This window comes from Bubalus kerabau, chromosome 13, assembly GCF_029407905.1.
Source record: "Bubalus kerabau isolate K-KA32 ecotype Philippines breed swamp buffalo chromosome 13, PCC_UOA_SB_1v2, whole genome shotgun sequence".
NCBI classification, from domain to species: domain Eukaryota; kingdom Metazoa; phylum Chordata; class Mammalia; order Artiodactyla; family Bovidae; genus Bubalus; species Bubalus kerabau.
Window position 1 is genome coordinate 70,519,538 of NC_073636.1, and position 6,929 is coordinate 70,526,466.

Consider the following 6,929-nt stretch of genomic DNA (forward strand, 5'->3'; position numbering starts at 1 on the left):
AGGTTTCAGAACACACAGAAAGCTCCCCTTCACAGGTGGTTAATGATCTTTCAGTGTTCTTCCCTAGACTAGAAATCCCAAACAGATTTCAAAAGGGTTCAGTCAAACTGACGTTTTTCGGGGAAGGACAGCTGGAGCCGGAAACTGCCCAGCCAGAGCCCACACTGCCAGGCAACCTGGCCAGGCTGGGGCAGTGCTCGGCTACCACCGACAGCCTGGTTGGCAGAAATAGGGGACAGCAACGGAAGTCTCCTGCCCTCCAGCCTAGGGATCCCTGACCACATCCAGAGCCTGTCCCTGCAAGTCTGGGATGAGAGGCCCCAGGAGCCCCGCAGCCTCAGCCACATCGGCAGGGAAAGGCAACAAGGAAGGGAAGAGCAACCCAGGATCGCAGCCCAGAGCCTGGCTTTCTCCAGCCAGCAGCTGGGGGGAGAAGCGGGGCTGGGGGCGGGGCGGATGTAGGGGCGGGGCCATCAGGGTGGGCCAGTAGTGGAAGATGGTGGGGGCAGCTCCCTCCCCAGCCCCACCCCTTGGCATCTGAGGCGGCAACACGGGCCTTGGAACCGCCACCGACCCAAAACTGTGATTGGGGTCTGAATCTCTGCAGCTGCCTTGAAGGTCAGAAGCGGGCTGGGTCTAGGGCCTGACACTCCTGGGTCTCTGCTCCTCCGCTCCCCAACTATCTTCTCTAGTGCCGCGCCACATGAAAGCCAGAGGGCTTTTCCTCAACCCCATGGACTTTAGCCTACCACGCTCCTCCGTCCATGGAATTTTCCAGGCAAGACTACTGGAGTGGGTTGCCATTTCCTTCTCCAGGGGATCTTGCCGACCCAGGGATCGAACCCCGGTCTTCCGCATTGCGGGCAGACGCTTTACCATCTGAGCCATCAGGGAAGCCCCTAAAGCTCCTTCGTTTGCTTTGAAGACAGAGACTTCGCCTCCCACTTCCTCCCCTCCGCCCCCGCCCCCCCCCCACCCCCGCCAACACACACACAATCTGATTCCTCCCCTGCCCCCTACTCAGCTTTTTCACCATCCATCAAGACTGGACTCTCCCCAGATACATCTGCATGGCCTTGCTACAAACTAGTCAGTACACTTGGAATAGCATTCCCACCCTTTTGTTGTTGTTTAGTCACTAAGTCCTTTCCCACTCTTTGTGACCCCATGGACTATAGCCCTGCCAGGCTCCTCTGTCCATGGGATTTCCCCTGCAAGATTAATGGAGTGGGTTGCCATTTCCTTCTCCAGGAGATCTTCCCAACACAGGGATGGAACCCTCCTCTCTTGACTGAGCCACCTGAGAAGCCCTCCCACCCTTTGTATCTAACTAATTCCAACTGATTTTTGAGACTTAGATGTCTGCTTGAGGAAAGCTTTCCTTGACCCTTCCATCCTGCTGCCATCCATCATAACTGCCTGACTGCCTGTCAGTTCTGCTTCTTTCCCTTCTTCTCTCCCCCTCACCAACCAGGACTGCTGGGTCGCTGCAGCATCTCCAGAGCCTAGTCCATGCACGATGCTCAGAATGATCATAAATGCCCTGCCTGGGGGTCCTCTACCATCCTCTCAACCTCTGCCTGAATGAAAGGTTCCTTCAGTTACTTCATCTCTTAGAGCAGCAAGTCACAAACTAGAACAAGCATCAGAAACACTCTGATGTGGCTGAAGGGAGCTGATTAAAATACAGATTGCTGGGCCCCAGCCTCAGAGTTTCTGATTCAGTAGTTCTGGAGTAGGGCCTGAGAATGTGCGTGATATTGCAGCTGCTGGCCCAGGGACCACAGTTTAAGAATCATGTCTGACAACCTACGGACTGGGAGAAAATATCTGCAAATGATGCAGGGTTTAATTTCCAAAATATACAAAGAGCTTATCAGATCAGATGAGATCAGATCAGTCGCTCAGTCACATCCGACTCTTTGCGACCCCATGAATCACAGCACGCCAGGCCTCCCTGTCCATCACCAACTCCCAGAGTTCACTGAGACTCACATCCATCGAGTCAGTGATGCCATCCAGCCATCTCATCCTCTGTCGTCCCCTTCTCCTCTTGCCCCCAATCCCTCCCAGCATCAGAGTCTTTTCCAATGAGTCAACTCTTCGCATCAGGTGGCCAAAGTACTGGAGTTTCAGCTTTAGCATCATTCCTTCCAAAGAAATCCCAGGGCTGATCTCCTTCAGCATGGACTGGTTGGATCTCCTTGCAGTCCAAGGGACTCTCAAGAGTCTTCTCCAACACCACAGTTCAAAAGCATCTATTCTTCGGCGCTCAGCCTTCTTCACAGTCCAACTCTCACATCCATACATGACCACAGGAAAAACCATAGCCTTGACTAGACGAACCTTTGTTGGCAAAGTAATGTCTCTGCTTTTGAATATGCTATCTAGGTTGGTCATAACTTTCCTTCCAAGGAGCAAGCAACTTTTAATTTCATGGCTGCAGTCACCATCTGCAGTGATTTTGGAGCCCAGAAAAATAAAGTCTGACACTGTTTCCACTGTTTCCCCATCTATTTCCCATGAAGTGATGGGACCGGATGCCATGATCTTCGTTTTCTGAATGTTGAGCTTTAAGCCAACTTTTTCACTCTCCACTTTCACCTTCATCAAGAGGCTTTTGAGTTCCTCTTCACTTTCTGCCATAAGGGTGGTGTCATCTGCATATCTGAGGTTATTGATATTTCTCCCGGCAATCTTGATTCCAGCTTGTGTTTCTTCCAGTCCAGCGTTTCTCATGATGTACTCTGCATAGAAGTTAAATAAACAGGGTGACAATATACAGCCTTGACGTACTCCTTTTCCTGTTTGGAACCAGTCTGTTGTTCCATGTCCAGTTCTAACTTGCTTCCTGACCTGCATACAGGTTTCTCAAGAGGCAGGTCAGGTGGTCTGGTAGTCCCATCTCTTTCAGAATTTTCCACAGTTTATTGTGATCCACACAGTCAAAGGCTTTGGCATAGTCAACAAAGCAGAAATAGATGTTTTTCTGGAACTCTCTTGCTTTTTCCATGATCCAGCAGATGTTGGCAATTTGATCTCTGGTTCCTATTCCTTTTCTAAAACCAGCTTGAACATCTGGAAGTTCACGGTTCACATATTGCTGAAGCCTGGCTTGGAGAATTTTGAGCATTACTTTACTAGCGTGTGAGATGAGTGCAATTGTGCGGTAGTTTGAGCATTCTTTGGCATTGCCTTTCTTTGGGATTGGAATGAAAACTGACCTTTTCCAGTCCTGTGGCCACTGCTGAGTTTTCCAAATTTGCTGGCATATTGAGCACAGCATCATCTTTCAGGATTTGGAATAGCTCAACTGGAATTCTATCACCTCCACTAGCTTTGTTCGTAAATCAGAGATACCAAAGGAACATTTCATGCAAAGATGGGCTCGATAAAGGACACAAATGGTATGGACCTAACAGAAGCAGAAGATATTAAGAAGAGATGGCAAGAATACACAGAAGAACTGTACAAAAAAGATCTTCACAACCCAGATAATCACAATGTTGTGATCACTGACCTAGAGCCAGACATCCTGCAATGTGAAGTCAAGTGGGTCTTGGAAAGCAGCACTATGAACAAAGCTAGTGGAGGTGATAGAATTCCAGTTGAGCTATTCCAAATCCTGAAAGATGATGCTGTGCTCAATATGCCAGCAAATTTGGAAAACTCAGCAGTGGCCACAGGACTGGAAAAGGTCAGTTTTCATTCCAATCCCAAAGAAAGGCAATGCCAAAGAATGCTCAAACTACCGCACAATTGCACTCATCTCACACGCTAGTAAAGTAATGCTCAAAATTCTCCAAGCCAGGCTTCAGCAATATGTGAACCGTGAACTTCCAGATGTTCAAGCTGGTTTTAGAAAAGGAATAGGAACCAGAGATCAAATTGCCAACATCTGCTGGATCATGGAAAAAGCAAGAGAGTTCCAGAAAAACATCTATTTCTGCTTTGTTGACTATGCCAAAGCCTTTGACTGTGTGGATCACAATAAACTGTGGAAAATTCTGAAAGAGATGGGAATACCAGACCACCTGACCTGCCTCTTGAGAAACCTGTATGCAGGTCAGGAAGCAAGTTAGAACTGGACATGGAACAACAGACTGGTTCCAAACAGGAAAAGGAGTACGTCAAGGCTGTATATTGTCACCCTGTTTATTTAACTTCTATGCAGAGTACATCATGAGAAACGCTGGACTGGAAGAAACACAAGCTGGAATCAAGATTGCCGGGAGAAATATCAATAACCTCAGATATGCAGATGACACCACCCTTATGGCAGAAAGTGAAGAGGAACTCAAAAGCCTCTTGATGAAGGTGAAAGTGGAGAGTGAAAAAGTTGGCTTAAAGCTCAACATTCAGAAAACGAAGATCATGGCATCCGGTCCCATCACTTCATGGGAAATAGATGGGGAAACAGTGGAAACAGTGTCAGACTTTATTTTTCTGGGCTCCAAAATCACTGCAGATGGTGACTGCAGCCATGAAATTAAAAGTTGCTTGCTCCTTGGAAGGAAAGTTATGACCAACCTAGATAGCATATTCAAAAGCAGAGACATTACTTTGCCAACAAAGGTTCGTCTAGTCAAGGCTATGGTTTTTCCTGTGGTCATGTATGGATGTGAGAGTTGGACTGTGAAGAAGGCTGAGCGCCGAAGAATTGATGCTTTTGAACTGTGGTGTTGGAGAAGACTCTTGAGAGTCCCTTGGACTGCAAGGAGATCCAACCAGTCCATGCTGAAGGAGATCAGCCCTGGGATTTCTTTGGAAGGAATGATGCTAAAGCTGAAACTCCAGTACTTTGGCCACCTGATGCGAAGAGTTGACTCATTGGAAAAGACTCTGATGCTGGGAGGGATTGGGGGCAGGAGGAGAAGGGGACGACAGAGGATGAGATGGCTGGATGGCATCACTGACTCGATGGATGTGAGTCTCAGTGAACTCTGGGAGTTGGTGATGGACAGGGAGGCCTGGTGTGCTGCGATTCATGGGATTGCAGAGAGTCGGACAGGACTGAGCGATTGATCTGATCTGATATATGTATAACCAAATCACTTTGCTGTACACCTGAAACTCAAATTGTAAATCAGCTATACTTCAGTTTAAAAAAAAAAGAATCACATCTGAGAGCATCGCTTTCTTCACTGGTAAAACAGGACAGCTACTGTCTCTACTAGGTTTTGTGACAATCAAACTGAGATAATGCAAATGAAAAACTCAGCATGTTGCCTGTATTTAGTAGGTGCTCAATAAGTGTTTGCCACTGCTACGGGGAATGGACAGGAGACATGCCAGGCAGGGAAAACATGAGCAGGGGCAGAGATGGGAAAGAGCCCAAGCAGGGCAGCTGGCCTGGCAGGAGAGCCAGGCCCAGCACAGTAGCCCCGGAGTCCAAGCTTGTCTCTGGAAGCAGTTGGGAGCCACACACAGTTCTGGAGCAGGGCAGTGACAGGTGGAAGCTGCATGTGGCAGCACTGAGCAGGAGGCCATTGCAAGCTCCATGTGCTGAGCACTCCTTGGCTGTTTGACCAGTCAGATTTATCAAGTAAAAATCAAGGAGATACCATTAATTTTGAATTTCAGATGCCAATGAATAACTATTGAGTATAATGTGTCAGTTGCTCAGTCGTGTCCGACTCTTTGGGACCCCGACTGTAGCCTGCCAGACTCCTCCGTCTATGGAATTCTCCAAGCAAGAATACTGGAGTGGGTAGCCATTCCCTTCTCCAGAGGATCTTCCCGACCCAGGGATTGAACCCAGTTCTCCCACCTTGCAGGCAGATTCTTTAGCATCTGAGCCATCAGGGAAGCCCCTCAAATTTAATTGGTCATCCTGTATTTTTATTTGCTAAACCAGATCACCCTGGCCAGACACCGTCTGCCGCCCAACTCACAAGTCCGTATCTGGAGGGAGTCAGTGTGGGTTTCTCTGCCTCCCTTTCCACCTTCAGTGGGGCCAGACCACCAGGAGTGGTTGAGGAGCCCACTCCTGCAGCCAGTCTTGCTGCCCATGGCAAGGGGTCACAGCTGCAGGCCTGGGTGAGTGGGTCCTCATGGCACTTCGGGCTGGGTTCACCCAGCAAGAAAGCAGTGGGGTGCAGTGAATAATCACCGGGTCTGTGACAAAGCACATACGGCTACCAAGATCCACAGAGAAGGAAGTGCCCCCCTGCACTGACGGGTTACTCAAAAGACAAACAGTGGCATACCCCCACCCACCACCACCGGTCAAGGGTACTGAGGGAGAGGAGAAAACTGCCTCTATCCTTAACCCCAGAAATGGGCAAACACAAGCATTCACGCTGCTTGCATGCTCAAAGGATGCCTCAGAGACGATGATGCAAACCGCAAGCTAGAACAGGGTGGTCCCTGCCTTGTTCAGCTCAGCTGGGTGTTAGGACAAGTCATACTACCCAAGGCTGCCTCTGTCTTCCCCCACCTCCAGAAACATCAAATCCCAGATGATTCATCTCTCCGGAAACAAGCCTGTCGGAAATCCAATTTCTGCGACAATCTTTGTGTTAACTTATTTCTCTAACAAAGAACAATGAAAACAATGTGTGCTCCATTTTTTTTAAAATGTGCTAAACACTGTTGAACCCCTAGTATGTGCCCTGCTCTGTGTTCAGTGTTTTATTTCGCTCTGTAGTTCCCAGCCTTGGCAGCACATTACAATCACCCGGAGAGTTGTTGTTTTTTAATTCTCGCACCCCAGGCATCCGTATTTGCCAAGGGCACAGAGATTTCAATGTGTGACCAAGGTTGAGAACCACTGATTCAGTTCATCCTGTTTAATCCAATGCAATCCTACAAGGTAGATTTTTATCTCCATCTTGCAGATGAGGAAATTGAGGCTCCCAGAGGTAGAATTACTGTGCTATCTGTAGCCACAACCCCTGTTCTCTCTTCTCTCTTCCCTCCCAGACTCC